The following is a 17,198-nucleotide window of genomic DNA, read 5'->3' as shown; positions in this document are numbered from 1 at the left end:
AAACATCTCTCATGGTATTAACAAATATATACTTAAGGAATTAAAAATAAAAATCACTTATAATATGGATTCAAAATTGTTATCTTCCTCTGAGTATCTTTATGTCATCCTGGCTAATCCCTAAAACTTTTATGGGACAGATTTATTAAGACAGTAAATATTTGCTTATTTCTTTGAACTTGTTATTCATCATCCATTGTCCATTTTAAGTGGGCTAAATAATGCATATTTTAAACCAGTTGTCCCCTCTGCACAACACTTAACGGAATAAAAAAATGTCCTGTCCCCATTACCAAGTCATGCAAGGCCATAGACAATAATGCCAATCTAGAATTGGGTAAGAGTCAGTGTACAAAGTGAAATCTCTATAAGGCACTCAGTTTGGGAATTAAAGTGCTTAAGTCTGACTAACCCCTAGTCTATGTGTGGTCAATACATTGACCAATTTTCTGTTGTTTTAAAGTCAAGAGCCAATTACTACACAAAACAGTGGCAATATGTTTATTGAAATTCAACCATTAAAACTTGTCTTCCAAAAAAAAAAAAAAAACAAAAAACAAAAAAAACTTGTCTTCCGATGACAATTTTTTTTTACCATATAAACATCAGTAAAATGTGCTCCTAAATAAAAAAGCAAAAAGGGGGCGGGGGGGGGGAGCAAATGTGGATAATGTCTCACTATCCATCTCATTTAATTTATACCATCATGTCATGTTTATGAAACCCTTAAAGGGAAAAAACATTTTAATTCACCTATGTTTAAGTTGCTAAAAGACAAGAACCCTATCCATCTTGCTCATCTTTATATTTCCAACACTAGCATCTGGCACACAGTATTCTGAATAAATGAATGAGCCTATTCCAACCCTTTATTTCACAACCAAGTAAACTGAGACCCAAGAGAGGTCATACATCTTCTCCCCTCTTTCAGTAAAAACAGCTAAGAAGTTGCTAAAATGAATCTGTACTATGAATGTTTCATTAATGTTGCTTACGTATGTCTGTGGTTTATCAGCAACATACACATTTTTAGCATTATGTTCTAGCAATTTTGTTCAAAACTGACAAGTACACTCAACTGCATTTAGGTTATTTTTGTTTTTATTGGTCATTCTCACTTCTGATTAAAAGAGTGGACAATAAAACAAAAATCAGAAAACAAGAAGAAATAATGCATATAAAACATATTCAATCAGTTTGGGACTTATGACTTCACAATAAGCTAAAACTTTTCTTTGGAGCTACTGATATAAGAGACCCTTGGGTCTATAACACAATTTAAGTAATTCTGCATATTACAGCCCTTTTGATAAAGACGAAAATCTTAAAAATGTCACGATATTGAAAATCGAGTTGTACCAAGGCTGTTACTTTAATTTATATTATCTGTTATATGTTGTTTAGAATGTTTCTTATTTGTTGAATAAAAATATATATGTTAAAGGAGAAATACATATTAGTGGTGGTTATTCCTAGACTCCTTTCCTATGCTATCTTTAAATTTTCACTTAAATTCAATAATATTTGTCATATGACAACCATAATTTCTTACTTTATTGGAATTTATAATCAAAAGGAACAAAGGCACACAGAGAAAAAATTAAAATATAATTGAAGAGTGCTTCCTATGTTTTAGGAGCAAATATTAGAAATGATTAACTCTGCCTGGAAAACCTTAGAGGTCCTTTTAGAGGAGACGATTTTCAGCCAGGCTTTAAAGAATATGGAGGAAGTTAACAGATGAAGGAAAGCAGAAAGAAGAAATAGAACACAAATCCTAGAGAAAAACATTCACAATTACACAGATAAGTGAAACAACCAGCAAGTATAAGGTGTGACTGAAACAGATGTCAGAAAGAGAGCGAGTTTTACTGGTATGATTCTCAAGACAAGTTGAATTCAGATTATAAAGGACTTTTACTTCATCATAATGAGTTTTAACTTCATCTTATAAGTGATGGAAAGTAATTTCTAAGCAAGAGAGTAATATAATTTGGCTTATAGATTAGAAAAATAATCAATTGGAATAATGAAGAAACTAAAGCCAAAATATTGTAACAAGGCTATTTAAATGGGTCAAATTTGATGACAAGAGCAGTATTAGAAAGAATGGAAAGGAGGGAATAGATACTGAGTATCTTCGAATAGTACATTCTAAAGCACTTGATGACTGATTAACTATGGACCACAAAGGAAAGAGATCGATCAAAATTTCTAGGCTGGGCAACTGAATTGATGCTGACTGACAATTTTAACAAAATAGAAATGCACTAAAAAGAAAGAATTGGGAGATGATAACATTTGTAAGATACAATAGCAATTACTTGAAATCTGAAATTTAAAAATTGAATAACAGATTTTTTATTCAACTGGTTAAATTAATCAGCTATACCTTCTCACCACAAGGAAAAGCTATATAAAGGCACACCAAGGGCCTGCTCAAAATTTGGCCCCTGGCAACTATTAAGACATATTTTAATGTGGACATATTTGAAGCAGACAAAAGATTGGATATACTCTAACCTCCCAAACTTCTCTTAATAAAACTGTTAGGATTGCAGCTTATTTCCCAATCTTGACATCATATTCCAGGTGGAGGAATATTTATTAGCTTCACACCCTTTTTTAATGTTTATTTTTGAGGAAGGGAGAGTGCCAGTGGGGGAGGGGCAGAAAGAGAGGGAGACAGAGGATCTGAAACAGGCTTTGCCCCGATAGCACTGAGCCAGACGTGGGGGCTCGAGCTCAGGAACTGATGAGATCATGACCTGAACCAAAGTCAGATGCTTAACCAACTGAGCCACCCAGGCATCCCTAGCTTCACACTTTTGTCTCTCTTCCCTCTCAGTCAGTCCTAGGGCAGAGGTGTGGAATTACCTAACAACTGGATGAGTTTGGAAGGCGCGTTACTTCAGGTTTTCTGAGAAGCAGATGCAAAATGCAGTTAGACATGCAAGACATATATTAGGGGAAATGCCTTTGAAGGTTGAGGGAAAGGGAGCCAAGGAAGGAGGAAGAGAGTCTTCACACAGATGCAAGTGTGACATCTGCTAAAGAGAACTGGTAAGAAGAGTCTCCGACTGCCGTGTCCTTCCAAGACAGATTTGGCAAGGCCAACAGGACCTCGGGCTAAGGCTGCCCATTAATGGAGTCTGCAGTAATGGGCTGGAACCAGCTCCCAAGCTCTTCTATCACTGACTGGGAGCAGCTTGCAGGTGGCTTCAGAACAACTGCAGTTCGGTTCCAGAAGGGTAAAAACTTGGGCAATTAGTTATGCTCCTTGCTGCAGAAGAGGTTAAGCAGTGCATTTTTATGGTTGCTAAAGAATGAGAAACTGAGCATGGGTCACCTAGCTCCTTAGTCTCTCCTTTCTCTTGGGAGCCAAACTCCCCTCAAAAAGATTATCTCCAGGTCCAGGTCAGGATATAAGATTTACTCCATGGTGGGTAAGGAGGACTGCATTTGTTTTTGAGGGAGGAAATATCTTTGTAACAGAAAGGAGAATTAAAATTTGGGGACTGACATACACCAGGAGTGACAGAGACTGCTGGGGTAGCCAGAACACATAGCTTCAATTTTTTTACTTGACCATATAACTTATAACAGGCTATCTTAAAGTTTACAATTATGCCATTAGACTTGAAGCCTTAAGCCCCATAGCAATTTTTTTTTCACTAGGGGGTGACCACATTTTATGGAGGCTCTTCATTTGGGGGCAGTGCCACCAAAGGAATGTGGGGCTGTGGGTTTCACCAAAGAACTGATCTACAGCTGATTCTGGAAAGGTTCAAGATGTGAGATACCACTGCTTGACCCTGAACCACACAGGTGCAACTTCCTAAGAGGTGTGGCTGAGGCAAAATTCAACTACCAGAAGCAGTTGTTTTATACATAGACCTATCAGACAGGAGACAGGACATATGCTTCTATTATTCTGAAAGTAGCACATGTTACACCTGAGTTTCACCGATGCTACACCACACTAGTAAGGTTCTAGATTTAGATTATCAATGTCAGGCACAGATAAACTGTACGAAAAGAAATGCAAAATGGAGAGGCTGTGAAAATGGGATGGGAAAGAGGGTCCCCTCAAATAAGATTTTCTGTCTGGAGTTTCCATCATTTAAACTTTTTAAACTTTGAAAACCAACAGCAGTGTCTCAAATGCCACTACATGGATGAGGAGGCAGCACACAGATGTAGATTTTTCCCCATATGTGCACAATGCAACAATGAACCTCTTGCTGATTTCTTCCACTTGTGTTTATGAATTCGGAACCAAGTGGCATAAACTGACTGGCATGGTAGCAAGGCTCAATCAAGAATATTTTCTCTGCCTCAACTCCTTCAAAACTCAGATATTACCAAGCCTATACTGTCGTCTTTGGCAAACAATATTGGGTTAGACTAAGCCCTGGGTTCTGATTCTGGGAACATGACTTTGCCTTGTGGAACTATTCTAGGGACTGAGCATTGGCTCATTTGAAATCTGCTGCCTGTGTGCCTAGAGCTGTGATAGTCTGATGTGTCCTATTTATCATTTAGTCCCTTTGAAAGTATAGCTCAGAAAACACTTGACATTAAGCTGATACAACTCCTGAGGCCTTGGAAGATCTACCCCCATTCCAGGACAAGACAGCCCAGCCTGTAGCTTTTAAAATAAAACCCAGGTTTGCCAACCACTGAGAAATTACTCTAGCTGAGACTAAGTAGAACATTAAGTTACAAAGAATGGATTTGGGACTTAAATTTCTTCTGGCATTTTACAACACAAGGGCAACAGAATTTGATTTTGGACTTTATTTCCTTCACACTTCTTCTTAAACTTGAATTTATGAGCTGATTGCCTTCTTCCTGCTCCTCCAGATCACTCTCCACGCTGTGTGCTGCAAATGCTGCACAGGCTCCTTACCCTCTGACTCCCGACTGGATTCTCCCAGTGGAAAGCACCAGGAAGACAGGAGAAAAATTAGGTCAGGGAGTTTATTCCCTTGGCTCCTTCCCTCCTGGATCACTGTGGGTTGGCTGCATCCTCCTGTTTAAGGTAGCCCTCTTCATGGAACTACTTTCTGCAGATTCTGAGGATCTGTCTCTCCTTGCCCCTCCGCAGGCCTAGGGTGGTGACAGGTACTCCCTCTCAGTAATCCCCGAATAGTGTCCATCCTTGTTAGTTTCCCCACACCCCATCTGCTCTGATATGAATAGTACCTTTTAATACAGGGTTTGTTTGGGGTCTTTTTTAGTTTCTAATGTTTTACTTTATTATTTTAATTTTAGTTAGCTAACACACTGAGTGCAATATTGGTTTCAGGAGTAGAATTCAGTGATTCGTCACTTACATACAACACCCACTGTTCATCACAAGTGCCCTCCTTAATACCCATCACCCATCTAGCCCATCTCCCACCCACCTCCCTCTCTCCCTCCCTCCATTAACCCTAAGTTTGTTCTCTATCATTAAGAATCTCTTGTGGTTTGTTTCCCTTTCTTAAAAAAATGACTTTCTTTTAATAAAATAAAAACTCTTCTCAACCACCCAGTTTGAGTGTGCCATCCACTTCTCCTGCTAGAACTCGACAGCTACAACTTGAAACGGGAATTAAGTTTACAACTTTAGCTTCTTCCTAGGAATTTGATGATAAGAAGGGGATTATATTTTATGAGTTGTCATCTGCTCTCTTTGAAGAACCTCTGATAGGCCCTTTTGGATATGTGGTTGGATACACTTGGGGTATAAAGTAACATACAAGTGAACTTCAGTCTTAAATGCAGAGCTGCCTTGGAGGAGTTAATGTAATTGGCTATTGTTATCATTTATTTTTAGCGCCTTTGGGGTGTAAAATCTGTGCTGCCCACTAGTGGTCCGAGTAGGAACTCAACAAAACAGTGACTAGTATTTGCAGAGCAGACTCTAAGTGGGGAAAAGGTCACCGTGAGAGACTGCTGCCCTTTTTCCCACTGGTATGACTATAACTTTGGTTGACCAAAGATTTAATAGTTAAACCCAATGGATTAACTCAGATTGTTGAATGCAAAAACCTCAGAAATGTTAGTAGTGACAGATACTGATTGCCCACTCCTACCGTTTCCTTTGATGCAGAGGGAACCACATCACCCCTAACCTCCCTCTACCCCCTCGCTCATGATACCCTAAATGATTTATATGACTGGTGAGTCTGGAAGGAGAAAGTAGACACAAAAGCCCTTTCCTCTAGACTTTCCATTCTCTCAGCAAGGGCCTGCTTACAGTGAGTGGGCAGTCCACTCAGCTCCAGACTCGGATTCCTGCCCTTTGGTTTGTGGTATGTGTACAGGGAGCTGCTTGAATTCAGACACTTATGACTTGGTGAGAAAATTGGCCTAATTCCAGAATTCTGTATTGAGAAACACATATATATGTAGATACAGGCCACATTTTGAAATATTAGCTTTATGTGAAATAAAGATAATATCTGGACTTCCATCTGCCTTGTTCTCGGGGAAGAGAGGCAGTATTTATTTGTCCCCTTCAATGGTCCCCAACAGATACTCAGTTAAAAAATTCTCAGACTAAATTCCATATCTTGCCAAAATAATTCCCTAGAGTTTACGGCACAGTGCATAAAGTAGAAGATAACTACTATCATTAACCTACTACCAAAGACCAACTTGTGATTTTATCTCTTATTTCACAAACCGGGTAGAAAACATAATGCCCATCAAAATGCACAGCATTAAAATTATATGACAGTGACTAAAATAATGAAAATAACAGATCTGCCATTGTTTGGAAGACTTCAATATACTTAGCTAAAATGAGTATGTAATTTTAAAAAACATTCTTAAAACTAAATTATAATAAATGGCAGGATTTTTTACTTAGTGCTACCTTTACTGACTCTTCCATCATTTTCTGTTCAGATGAAGTATCATTTTTTTTCTTCTTCTTTGTCCTCAGTATCTAGAACAAAGGTCAAAATCTGGGAATACATCTCTGTGGTTAACTGTAAGTACTGATGATGGTGTCTGTGAAATAGCTGCTGACACCAGGTCAGCATGAATGATAGAAGAAAACATTGCACTGATAAAAGAGTAAGACCTTTCCTTGTTTTGTGTCATGTTTGATATCCAATGGAGCACACACGAAAATGTTGGTTGACAAAGATATATTATTATGTGAGAACTATTAGAGTTGAAAAGAGGAAAATTTATACTTGAGAGAAATATTTCTGTATTACACAATTGAATAGTTGCCAGAGCAAGCTACTGAAGGTCTGTTCAGAAGAAGATAACGCTGGTGAGGGAACTTCCTAACACAAATCACCAGGAGCCCCGCGTTAATACTGGTGATTTTGTGACTCCTATCTCTGGTAGATCTCATTTCATAACTCTCCTTTCACTCAGGTTTGAGTTCTGTGCTTGATGCTAAGAATATAAGATTAACTTAGCCCAAAAGGAAAGCTATGTTACAGTGTAAGCAGTACGGGCCAGAAAAATGGGTTGAATAGACCAGTACACAACACAGCACTACCAAGAGAACCCAGAGATTCATAGAAAGGTGTTCTACACATAAACTACTGTCCAAAAGGAAGAAACAATACATGAGGAAGGAGTAGGTATTTCATACGTTAGCAGTGTTTTCTATTACCTCTTCACCTCACACTCATTTAACACAAACTTTTCATTGAACACCATTTCTGTGTCTGGAACTTTGCCAGGGAAAGGACACACCTACTCCCAAGGAACACGCAATCTAGTTAAGGCTATAGAATGTATTTATAAAGATACAAGTAGCAAAGTAGCAAATACTATGTAATAGGCAATGATGAATAATGCCAAATATCCCAGTTTTATAGAAATATACCAATGTCAGCCTCTTACGATTGATTACCTTATCAAGAGCATAGAACCAAACCACATCCTTGAGGATCAGGGTGGAGTTTCCCCAGACAGGAGGAGTTTTCCTATCGTCAGTCATCCTAAAAGACATTAAACAAGAGGGCTGGGTTCCGGAGAGTGAGGGGTGAGAAACCTGTGTATAGAGAAACTTGTCTCTTTTTGGGTGGGAGCATTTGATACATGAAAAAGACTATGAATTCTGGAGTGTTTCAAATGGTAGGGTTTGAGCTGTCCCGAGTCAGCGGAGATAGGCTAAAAGCAAGGCAAAGAATGAGCCTCTGAGCAACCAGAATGTGCATAGGTGTAGGCAGTGGTTGTTAGGAATTCTCTGACTTAAATGCCTCTTCTTTCAACCATGATGGATCAATGAAGCCTAAGCAAGAATTATCATAGGTGTCAGTTGTATTGTGGGTTATCAAGAAAGGCTTGGTGCATGCATTTTGGGAAGGAACAATACAAGTGGGAGTAGTTCCTCCTATCCAGAGCCTAGAGAAGGATGAGTGTGGAGATTAAGGAGGGGAAGGTGGGGAGTCAGTGGAGCTGGGCAATGCAAGGACTACCAGGTAGAGTGACTGTCTCATAAGGATCAGTGGTCAGGAAGGCAGAAGAATGAGGATCAAATGAAGACCGAAGAGAAGAGGTATTTGTGCCTAACAGATGAGAAGTAGTACTCTGGGAATGGCCAGAAACAGGTGAGGTTCATTTTGATGAACCTCATTTCCTGACAATTAAGTTAATAGATCTGCCATAACAATTTGCATATAAAGATAAGGTTTGCTTTGATTGGATAATAACAGATTTGATAACTTAAGGCTCTACTATTCAGAGGATAACCATCTGTCCCTTTGCCCAGGTCAGTCAATTTATGCCAGTTGTCCCAGTGTAATTACCAAAAGTACTCATTTTCCTATTAAAAGAGTCCCCACTCGAATAATAATGTGGTCACCCTAACTAAGCACTGCATCAATGACACAGAAAAGACACAGTTTCAGAAGGGAAGGCATCACTGAAGGATGCGAAAGATTACATCTGAAATGTGTTTTGAAGGAAGGGAGGGCTTAAAGACAAAACAGTCAAGATTTTATAGGAAAAACGAATAGTATATGAAAATAAACTCAATGAGGCATATCGCCATTCTTTGCTAATATATACTGAATTCTTTTCATGTGTCATGCACAATTTTCCGGGATTTTATATGTATGAATAGTTTTACTCCTCCTAATAACCTATGAAGTAGATACTACGACCAGTCCTTTTTTAGTGAGACACATTACCCAAACTAAACAGTGAGATGGTGGCAAAGCAAGAAGTAAAACAGCCTAGGGGTGCCTGGGTGGCTCAGTTGGTTAAGCTTCCAACTTCAGCTCAAGTCATGATCTCGCGGTTCATGAGTTCGAGGCCCGCGTCAGGCTCTGTACTGATAGCTTGGAGCCTGCTTCGGATTCTGTGTATCCCTCTTTACCTGCCTCTCCTCCACACTCACTCTCTTTCTCTCTGTCTCTCAAAAATAAATAAACATTTAAAAAAAATTTTTTTTAAAAGTAAAACAGCCTGGCCTCTGTACAATACACTATCAGACAGCAATAAGCAGATTTATTTTGCTAAAGTTTCTGGTGAAAGAACAGTTGAAAATAGTGCTGGCAAGATGGATTAAAGGGTCTGCAATGACTCGATACAGCATTTACACGTCATCTCTTACACAGTATAGAGTTAGGGAAGGGTTTTGAGATACTAATTTGAGTGACACTCATTTTTAGAAGGTTTATCTTTGAGAAGAGCATACAGAAAGAATGAGAATTAGACTTAAGAGAAATCACACTGGTTGATAATCTCAAATTTATTTTACTTATTACCCTCACTCTGCATATAGATAGGTCTGAACACAGGTGATAACTCTTAGAATTGTTTGTCACTAAAATCTGAGAGTAAGATTAATAATCAGAGTACAGAAAAAGAAAGTAACCAGAGAGGGATATATACATATATTTGTACATACAAATATTACAAAATATTTCCTGTCTAGAGCCTCAAAGTGGAGTGTAAAAGACTGCAGAAGAGAACTGAGTTGAAGGGAAAAGGGGAAAGGAACCGTAGGGTTATGAAATGATCTGAAATTTCAGTTCAAAACAAGAAAGATTTTCAAACAGTTACAACTATTTAAGAGTGAACAGGCTTGATGTGATTCTATGAGCATTTGATCCCAAATGCCTCTATTCTAAAAGTTCAACCTATTGAATCTTATACAAAAATTGGAAAGAAAAGAAGTATAACTGACACAGTAATATATATGTGTGTGTGTGTGTGTGTATATGTGTGTGTGTGTATATATGTGTGTGTGTGTGTGTATATATATATATATATATATATATATATATACCCATATAAATAAAAGAAGACAGTACCTATTTAAGAGAAAAAAGAGTAACATGCAGAGTATGTATACTGTAAGTTGGTGACAGATGGACAGATAGGTAAAAATGGATATTGACTAGATATTGACAGGCAGATTAGTATTATCACATTGTTTTACCAAATGTGATAATTTTTCAATTTCCAAAATGTGGAAACCCAAGCAACACAAGACTCCAAGAGTTTTAAGGACTATGCCTCATAATGAATTGCATGGTCCACATATCAGTACAGACTGATATATACAGACTGGCTAGCTCAGTCTGTACAGTGTGTAACTCTTGATCTTGGGGTTGTGAGCTTGAGCCCCACAATGGGGGTTTCCTTTACTTAAAAAGGAAAAAAAAATTAATATATTTATACCTATATAGCATATGTATAGTTTCAGTTCCTTTTTAGGTAGTTTACATCTCATGATAGCAAAAATGAAAATTCCAGAAAGGAATCAGACACCTATCTTCTAATGCTTATACATTATTTTGAAAAACAATGAATTCTGCAGATGAACAATAAAAATATTTTCATTTTTAACTCATTTATTTCAGCAGAAAGACAACCAAAAAGTTTTTTTTTTACGTATATTTTTAGGTTATATAATGAACTCATTATTTCCAGAGAATAATTCTTCTTTCCAATTGCTTGAAACCACTGTCATAATAATTTGATTTAGATTGGAAAGTAACAGTCTTTTCAATTAAGAGACACACTTCATTTTCCAATACCTCCATTCTCTTCATTTCTTCTAAAACTCATTACAAACCAAATAATTTTATTCAGCCCAAGTAATTTCTGGAAACACAATCAAGGGTTACAGTATAATTGTGAAGTTTTGATGTCCTTTATCTTTTTCTTAGGAACATTTGATATTAATAGGTAGAAACTCCAACTTTTAAAAAATATTTCCTTAAGGTATAACATCAGCTCTGAAAATAAAAATAGGAAAACTAGCTTTCCTCCAGGATTAGCATGACACAGCACTACTAAAGCACATATTTTAGGGCACAAATGTGTCAAGAAGCAATGATTATTATTATATAGCCAAAGAGAGCAATTAAAAGAAAGTTTTAAAAAACTACAGTGCCAGGTGTATGGCTTTTTAAAGTCAGCAAAATCAAAATGCATTTTTCCAAGTATATATTTTTTGAAATTTAATCTATAATTTCAGAAGAAATTATATTCTTCTGAAAATTTAGTTATTTAAGCTGGACTTTGTAATAAGATATGTAAGGGCCCAAACAGGACTTATATTTTGAGGTATTAGATTTAAATAAAAATTTGATGAAGGAAAGGAAAAATAATTGAACATTATGTAAGACTTAGCTCGTAGAAGTTCACCACACACTTTACATATGTAGTTGTCTTATTTATTACTCTTTCAACAATCCAGGAAGGTTGCTATCATTGCCTATATTTTATGGATGAAGAAAATGGAGGCTGAAAAAGAACAAGTAATTTAACCCAAGATCATACAACAAGTAAGTAGCAGAGTAAGAATTTCAAACCAGAGGTTAATTCAAAATCCTTCCATTTATTGACATGGGGATTCTTTGACCTAATATACTATAATTTTCCTAGATCAATCACATCAAAGTCGGCATTAAAAACATACAGAGAAATATTGGTAGGAGTATATCCACATAGCCATTTTAGAGAATAATTTGCCAATATCTATCAAAATTTTAAACATTAAAAAGTATATCCTTTCATCCAGTAATTCACTTTCAGGAATCCATCTTCTAGAAATTCCGACTCTGGAGCACCTGGGTGGCTCAGTTGGTTAAGAGTCCGACTCTTGATTCCAGCTCAGGTCAAAATCTCACAGTTTGTGAGTTCGAGCCCCATGTTGGGCTCTGCAGGGACAGGGTGGAGCCTGCTTGGGATTCTCTCTCTCTCCCTCTCTCTCTGCCCCTCCCCTACTTGTGTGCTCGCTCTCTCTCTGTCTCAAAATAAAATAAACTTAAAAGGAAAAAAGAAATTCTGGCCATCCACTAGTATGTCAATGCGACATTATAATTTCAACAAAACAAAAAAATAGGATCAATGTCCATGAATAGGGAATTGTTTCAATACAGTGTTCCCATACCACAGAACTATGGATAGTAATATAAGACTGTGGTAAATCTATATGTACTTACAAGGAAAGATCTCTAAGACATATTTTTGAGAGTAAAAGCAAAATAAAATATTACAAGTAGCATGATATTAGTTATGAGTTATATTAAAATTATAATAGAGTGACATATTGAGGAGATTTTTCCTACCATGCAATGCTATATTTGTTTTGACCTTGTGACCATGATTTACATTTATTCCTAGAAAACCAACCCATGCCACAGGTTAAAGACCAAAAATTAAACATCTCTATGTTTTCCTCACAGGTCTATCAGAGTTCCAGGACCAAAGCCACCATTACCCTTTTAATCACAAAGCACATTTGACATTTTAAACACTTTCACTTGAATTACCTAATCTGGTCCTCACAATACCCATAATCCAAGTATCCCAGAGCAGTTCAACAATAACAAAGTCACACTATTCTGCTATTTTATTCTAGTATGAACTGCTATTTTTAATTCTTTTGCCAAGCATTTATTGAGAGTTTATTGTGAGCCAGCTTCTCATAATAGGTGTTATCAGGGTAGAAAGATGAATCAAATTAGACAAGATCCTACCCTGAATAAAATAAGCAGGGTATTTATGTTGGTGGAGGGAGTAAGTTATAAGACACATGCATAAATAACATCATTAAAGGAAAAAGTGAATAGGTGACATTAGAAAGGTACAAAAAATAGGCACAAACCATTATCTTGGTGATCTGCAAATCTGGAAGCCTGGGGGCCTTCTGAAAGGTTCTAAACTCTGAATTAAAGTTGATCATATAACTATTTTTGCTTATTTACATATAGTTTATAAGTAGTTCTTTTAAGCATGTATATACATACATGTATACATGTATACATATATACATATATGTATATATACATGTATATATACATGTACACATATATGTATATATACATGTATATATACATGTATACATGTATACATGTATACACATATGTATACATATGTATACATGTATACATGTATACATATGTATATATATATATATGCTTATTTACATATAGTTCTTTTAAGATCTTAATGATCTGGTAGCATTCTACAATGTGATCAAGTGGCAAGCACAGAAAGTTAGAGACAAGTAAATCTAATCTCCCATTGGAGCTGCTCCATTTACAAGCTGTTTGGGAGACTTATTTAAACTCTCTGAGGCTTTGTGTAGTCAACTGTATTTTCCAAAAGTGGCTACATCGATACTTATGCTTCAGAACCTTGTGTCTCCTCTATCAAGAGAAGTCAATTTCATCGCCTCTTGAAACTGGGCATTCTACATAGTCACACAGTCACTTAATATACAGAATATGGCAGAAGTTAACACTGCTATAACGTCCAAGGCTAATCATAGAAGTGATTTCTCTCTCTCCCCTCTCTCAACGCTTACCTTTAAAATCCATCTGCCATGCTCTTAGTAACTGCAAATTAGTCCACATGAAAATAGCACGGAAGTACTTACCATCCACCAGCATCAATGCCTGGACGTGTGAGCAGATGAGTCTTCAGGTGATGACAGACGCAGCCTTCAAGTGCTCCACCTGAGGCCTCAGACATTGTGAAGCGGAGATAAGTCATCCCCGTTTGAATCCCTGATCCACAAATCCATGAGCATAACAAATGTTCATTTTGGCATAATTTGTAGAAAAGACATAGTAATGTGAACACTCAATTTCCTCATCTGGAAAAACAGAATAAGAACAGTATCTGAAGAGTTATTTTGAGGATTAAATAAGACAATATAAAGTAGTTTAGTATAGAGCCAGACACACTGCAGATTCTAAAAAAATGGACGTTACTATTACCATGTTAGTCTCTCTCAAAGACTGCCCCCCTCTACTACATTACACATTATCCGGCCTCCTCTTTTCAACTCTCTGGCAAAAAAAGTTCCCATTCTGAAATTGCACTCCTAGAAATATTCAAGAACTACATCATGAGTTCTTATGAGGAACTAGGTAGCTTTTAGCAAGCAGTTTGTATATTCCTAATCCCTTCCAGTAAACTTGAACTCTGAAGGTAGGAATTAGCAGGATGAAAGGAATGGTTGGAATAGCCAAGAGGGGGCAAAGTAAACAAAAACTCCTCTGTGATGAACCTGCTTTCTAATTTTTTCTGTTGTCACTTCAGGCAGTAAGTACTTGTGTAATAACACACACATACACAAATACACATGCAAATTCACCATTTGAAATGAGCACTTCTGTGATAGTGATAGAATTCATGTGATAGAATTCTGTGATAGAATTCATGATAGTTGGTATCCAGAGCATCAATTTAACATTTTATTTTTATATCCATTCATTCACGCATCCATTGGACAGACCTTCACTTAGCAACTTGTACATGCCAGATGCTGTGCAGGTACTAGTAATTCAAGAATATATTCTACATGGCTTCTGCCCTTGAAGATCTATAGTTTAAAGATATACACATAAAAGTTCTTTTTGTTTTTTTGAGTTCTTTCTGCCTCACAAAAAAAACCCTTAATATTTTGCTTATGTAAAAATGTGTTTTAGTGAAAAGAGTAAAAATTTATTTATTTTTTAATATGAAATTTATTGGCAAATTGGTTTCCATACAACACCCAGTGCTCATCCCAACAGGTGCCCTCCTCAATGCCCATCACCCACTTTCCCCTCCCTCCCACCCTCCATCAACCCTCAGTTTATTCTCAGTTTTTAAGAGTCTCTTATGGTTTGCCTCCTTCCCTCTCTGTAACTTTTTTTCCCCTTCCCCTCCCCCATGGTCTTGTGTTAAGTTTCTCAGGATCCACATAAGAGTGAAAACATACAGTATCTGTCTTTCTCTGTAAGACTTATTACACTTAGCATAACAAGGAGTAAAAATTTAAAACAAATAAGTTATATATTAATGCATTTTCAAGTTATATTGATATTCTCCTCCAGTTTTCACATTATCTTCACTTATCACTGTCTTCATCATTGGGATATACATCAACCAATATATATTTCAAGTATATGTGAACAAAATTAAGTAATCACAGTATTGTCATATGGGTATGGATGTTACAGTGCACATGAAGTTATAAAGAGTATTTATATGTAGTATACTACACGTAAGAGTATGACAAGCAATTCATCCAGTATGTGGACTGAAGACAGAGAAACACAAAATGAGGAATAAGGCTAGAGTGGTAGGCAGGGACCAGATCACAAAGGTTGTTGGGTGCCACTTGCAAGGCTAAAGAGTTTTGCATTTTATCTTCTAAGTGACTGAGCAATAATAAAGGATTTTCAGTAGGTGAATTATAATGCATCCAGATTTGTGTTCCAGAAGGCTCACTCTAGTAGCAAAAGTAGAGAATGAACGTCCTGTGTCAAGGATACCAATCTGGGGCTAATTGCATTGGTCCAAGGCAATATATGTGCATGCCCGAAGGAAGGTATTTGTTTGTAGTGGTAATGGAAGAGAAAACAGTTTTGAAAAGTATTTGGAAAACAAAGGACTGCTTCTGACAGGGTGTAAAGAACAGAATAAGTGGAAATATGGGACAATTCTCAAGTTTTCTGCTTTGGGTGATCTGGTAGGTAAGAATATCATCACCAATGAAAGTAGAGAGAGGAAGAAACATCAAGATGGGAGGAGGAGGGACATTGAAGAAATGGTAGCTTTACAGTGCTGGCGGGACATTCAAGTAGAAATAGTCAGCCAACTTTTAGAAATAAACGTAAGCGGTGTGCCCCATCTTTTTCTGTTCCGCAGAGTATATTTCTTCACTTTTAAGGAAGAGAAAACCTGGGGTGGAGATCAACTTTCCCACATTTCCAGCTGGACTGCTGTCAAGAGGCAGATGTTCCTCATCACTAAACAGCCACAGTGAAGTTGATGCCTCTCCCTCTGATTGGCTAGAGAGGGACATGCACTTCCTGTCTGTATGAGGCACCACCTAACAGAACTCTCCACAATTGAATACAGATCCCAGTGGAAATATAAGCTGATCTTTATTGATACAGAATTCTTCAAAACCATCCCAACCTTTCTCTAAAAGCTATATATCTTTACCTATTAACTGGGACACAATCTAAGTTCTTCGGCCTCTTATCTAGGATTTGCATGTATCTCCATCAATGAACACCCCTCATTGTGTCATTAACTCTCTTTGTAGAAAATATTATTTTTCAGCATTCCTGTTCCATTCTCTCTCCCTAACAGCATCCAGATTTTTCAGATAAACACCCCATCCCTCATCCAATCCATGTACTTGGGGTAAAGATAATTCAAGGTCTACCAGAGGTAGACTTAAGCCAGCAAACAGGTTTCATTCCCCTGGCTGCTGTCACTGATGTATTGTCGATCACGTGACTTAAACAGCCCAATCAGAATAAATCTCAGGACTCTTGCTTAGAACATTTAAATGGAAGTTCTTTTTCCCACAAGAATAAACAAGGAAACATATATACACTTGATTACTATTGGCAGCCATCCTACGTTGTGAGGCTAATTTGCCTAATACCACAGAAGACAAAACAGAATTATTAAGTCATCAGATCACCCTAAACCTAAAATCTGTCCTGCTTCTGTATTTTCTGGTAATTGTGCCAATACATTTTCTTATTAATGTTTCAGCAAGCATAAGCCATATTTTCTACTAGTCCCACAAGTCATATTAACTATACTTGGTATTAAAATGTGAAACGAGCTGAATGAGAGAAGCATGGGTACATGGCATATCCTAAGCTAAGGAGTTGACCATCCTGATAAGGTTGAAAAACTGTTGATGAAACTGTTAGCTTTTGTGATGGGAAAGGAACAGCCTCTCTTCACAAACACCACAT

At 37.1% G+C, this 17,198-nt stretch overlaps 1 long non-coding RNA gene across 7 annotated transcripts in view; it reads right to left on the bottom strand.

The window, feature by feature from the left end:
• The window catches only part of LOC132664239 (uncharacterized), a 307,601-nt gene that overhangs the window by 278,983 nt on the left and 11,420 nt on the right, over positions 1 to 17,198 (bottom strand). For all 7 annotated transcript variants that reach the window (XR_009603535.3, XR_013553569.2, XR_014136545.1 and 4 more), the window contains exon 2: positions 13,862 to 14,080. This is a non-coding gene — a long non-coding RNA (uncharacterized LOC132664239). The remainder of the gene's footprint in view (positions 1 to 13,861; positions 14,081 to 17,198) is intronic.

This window comes from Panthera onca, chromosome F2 (genome assembly GCF_046562875.1).
Source record: "Panthera onca isolate mPanOnc1 chromosome F2, mPanOnc1 haplotype 2, whole genome shotgun sequence".
Lineage (NCBI taxonomy): Eukaryota > Metazoa > Chordata > Mammalia > Carnivora > Felidae > Panthera > Panthera onca.
This window is presented reverse-complemented; position numbering and strand designations above follow the sequence as displayed.